The sequence below is a fragment of the Salvelinus fontinalis genome, chromosome 21 (genome assembly GCF_029448725.1).
Source record: "Salvelinus fontinalis isolate EN_2023a chromosome 21, ASM2944872v1, whole genome shotgun sequence".
In the NCBI taxonomy this organism is placed as follows: Eukaryota; Metazoa; Chordata; class Actinopteri; order Salmoniformes; family Salmonidae; genus Salvelinus; species Salvelinus fontinalis.
In genome coordinates, this window is record NC_074685.1 from 1,084,651 (window position 1) to 1,087,597 (window position 2,947).

The 2,947-nt window shown below is 47.2% G+C and overlaps 1 protein-coding gene across 1 annotated transcript in view; it reads right to left on the bottom strand.

Moving 5' to 3' along the window:
* LOC129819110 (transcription factor 4-like) overlaps nucleotides 1-2,715 on the bottom strand; it is a 242,236-nt gene extending 239,521 nt beyond the window's left edge. Inside the window, exon 1 of the mRNA XM_055875679.1 lies at nucleotides 2,613-2,715. The gene's annotated coding sequence lies outside the window, so the exon portion shown is untranslated. The remainder of the gene's footprint in view (nucleotides 1-2,612) is intronic.
* Between the last annotated feature and the right edge of the window lie 232 nt (nucleotides 2,716-2,947).

The window sequence follows — 2,947 nt, forward strand, 5'->3', positions numbered from 1 at the left end:
CGGCTACAAACCGGAGAAGAATCGTGCTAACAGGCCCGGCTACAAACCGGAGAAGAATCGTGCTAACAGGCCCGGCTACAAACCGGAGAAGAATCGTGCTAACAGGCCCGGCTACAAACCGGAGAAGAATCGTGCTAACAGGCCCGGCTACAAACCGGAGAAGAATCGTGCTAACAGGCCCGGCTACAAACCGGAGAAGAATCGTGTTAACAGGCCCGGCTACAAACCGGAGAAGAATCGTGTTAACAGGCCCGGCTACAAACCGGAGAAGAATCGTGCTAACAGGCCCGGCTACAAACCGGAGAAGAATCGTGCTAACAGGCCCGGCTACAAACCGGAGAAGAATCGTGTTAACAGGCCCGGCTACAAACCGGAGAAGAATCGTGCTAACAGGCCCGGCTACAAACCGGAGAAGAATCGTGCTAACAGGCCCGGCTACAAACCGGAGAAGAATCGTGTTAACAGGCCCGGCTACAAACAGACGAATAACAGCGCAGTATAACAGTGGTGTGCAGAACGGCATCTCGGAACGCACAACTAGTCTGTTCTTGTCACAAAAGAGAGAAGAGAGAGGATAGAGAAAGAGAGAAAGAGAGGAGAGAGAGAGAGACATTGGGAGAGACAGAGAAATAAAGGAGAGAGAGATAGAAAGAGGGGAGAGAGAGAGAGAGAGAAAGAGAGGAGAGAGTGAGAGAGAAAGAGAGAATAGAGAGACAGAGAAAGAACGGAGAGAGAGATAGAAAGAGGGGAGAGAGAGAGAGAGAAAGAGAGGAGAGAGTGAGAGAGAAAGAGAGGAGAGTGAGAGAGAAAGAGAGGAGAGAGAGACAGAGAAAGAAAGGAGAGAGAGAGAGAAAGAGAGGCGAGAGAGAGAGAGAAAGAGAGGAGAGAGAGACAGAGAAAGAAAGAAAGAAAGGAGAGAGAGAGAGAAAGAAAGGAGAGAGAGAGAGAAAGAGGAGAGAGAGACAGAGAAAGAGAGGAGAGAGAGAGAGAAAGAGAGGAGAGAGAAAGAGAGAAAGAGAGGAGAGAGAGGCAGAGAAAGAAAGGAGAGAGAGCGAGAAAGAGAGGAGAGAGAGAGAGAAAAAGAGAGGAGAGAGAGACAGAGAAAGAAAGAAAGGAGAGAGAAAGAGAAAGAGAGAGACAGAGAAAGAGAGGAGAGACAGAGAGAAAGAGAGAGACAGAGACAGAAAGGAGAGAGAGAGAGAAAGAGAGGAGAGAGAGAGAGAGAAAGAGAGGAGAGAGAGACAGAGAAAGAACGAAAGAAAGGAGAGAAAGAGAGGAGAGAGAGACAGAAAAAGAAAGGAGAGAGAGAGAGAAAGACAGGAGAGAGAGAGAGAGAGAGAGAAAGAGAGGGGAGAGATACAGAGAAAGAAAGAGAGGAGAGAGAGAGAGAAAGAGAGGAGAGAGAGACAGAGAAAGAAAGGAGAGAGACAGAGAAAGAGAGGAGAGAGAGAGAGAGAAAGAGAAGAGAGAGAGACAGAGAAAGAAAGAAAGAAAGAAAGAAAGGAGAGAGAGAGACAGAGAAAGAAAGGAGAGAGAGCGAGAAAGAGGGGAGAGAGAGAGAGAGGAGAGAGAGACAGACAGAGAAACAGAGAAAGAGAGAGAAAGAAGGAAGTCTTGTCTCAGTGTGAGAACACATCACACTGGAAGCAGCCAACGTTGCGCACACACACATCGCTTGGCTGCAACCTAAGAGATGTGGTGACTGTAAATGCTGAACACTTAACGGTGTGGAGGGCTGGCATACTCCCCTCCACTTTACATACCAGGCTGGCATCCCTCCACATCCAGCCTGTACTTTATATACCAGGCTGGCATACAGCCCTCCACATCCACATCCAGTGGATTATAACCAGTGGTTATAACCCCTACAGTAGATAGAGGATATAAACCCTACCGTAGATAGAGTAGTCCAACCTAGTAGTGTTCTGTTGTGAGTACTGTACCGTAGAAGTGACGGAGAGAGTGAGAGAGGGGAGAGAGAGAGGGGGGGGGGGGGGGAGAGAGAGAGAGAGAGAGAGGGAGGGAGGGAGGGAGGGAGGGAGGGAGGGAGAGAGGGAGAGAGAGAGAGAGAGAGAGAGAGAGAGAGATAGGGGGAGAAAGAGAGAGAGAGAGAGAGAGAGAGAGAGAGAGAGAGAGAGAGAGAGAGAGAGAGAGAGAGAGAGAGAGAGAGAGAGAGAGAGAGAGAGATAGGGGGAGAAAGAGAGAGAGAGAGAGAGGGAGGTGAAGGACAGGGGCATAGAGGGGAAAGGAAGGCCAAGTTCTGTCCCCATGCCAACAACAACATAGCGTCAGAAACAGGAAGGTACCCACATGCATGTATCCTTAAGCAGAGGCCCTAAAGCAGGGTTCCACAATAGGCAGGCCACGGGACCCCTGCCCTAAGAGCAGGACCAGAATCCCAGGTGAAATATCTTAGGATTTTACATCTTAAAAAGCTGTTTTTACTCACTCTGAGCAGCTGCAGGGTATCTAAAAATGCTTAAAATAACTTAAATACTCAACCACCAAATAATACCTTAATTCTTCATACATATCCCAAAATATAGTGTGGTGTTTTTTTTACCAATAACAGCGCAGTGTGGTATTTGCAGTAATGAATATATTTAATTTACCTGATGACACCCGTGTAAGTTGGAGTCTCTTCCATAGGAGTAGGATCCTCTCTCCGTTTTACCTGAGGGAAGAGAAGAGAGAATTGTTTTTCCTCAAACACCTCTGAAATCCAACATATATCTTTACACAAACCTAAAAGATAAACGACTTTGCATTTAGAGTAATTGTCCTAAGAATCTCTCGTCTTAATTTCCTACCGCGTTGTATATACGATCAAACAGACATCTGTTCTGCTGTAGATTCACACACAGGCAGCATTCAGATCTGGGGACTGTATCACCGTCTCTTTTATAAAACGGTTACATCTTAAGACCTTTGTGCAAACTGTATATGT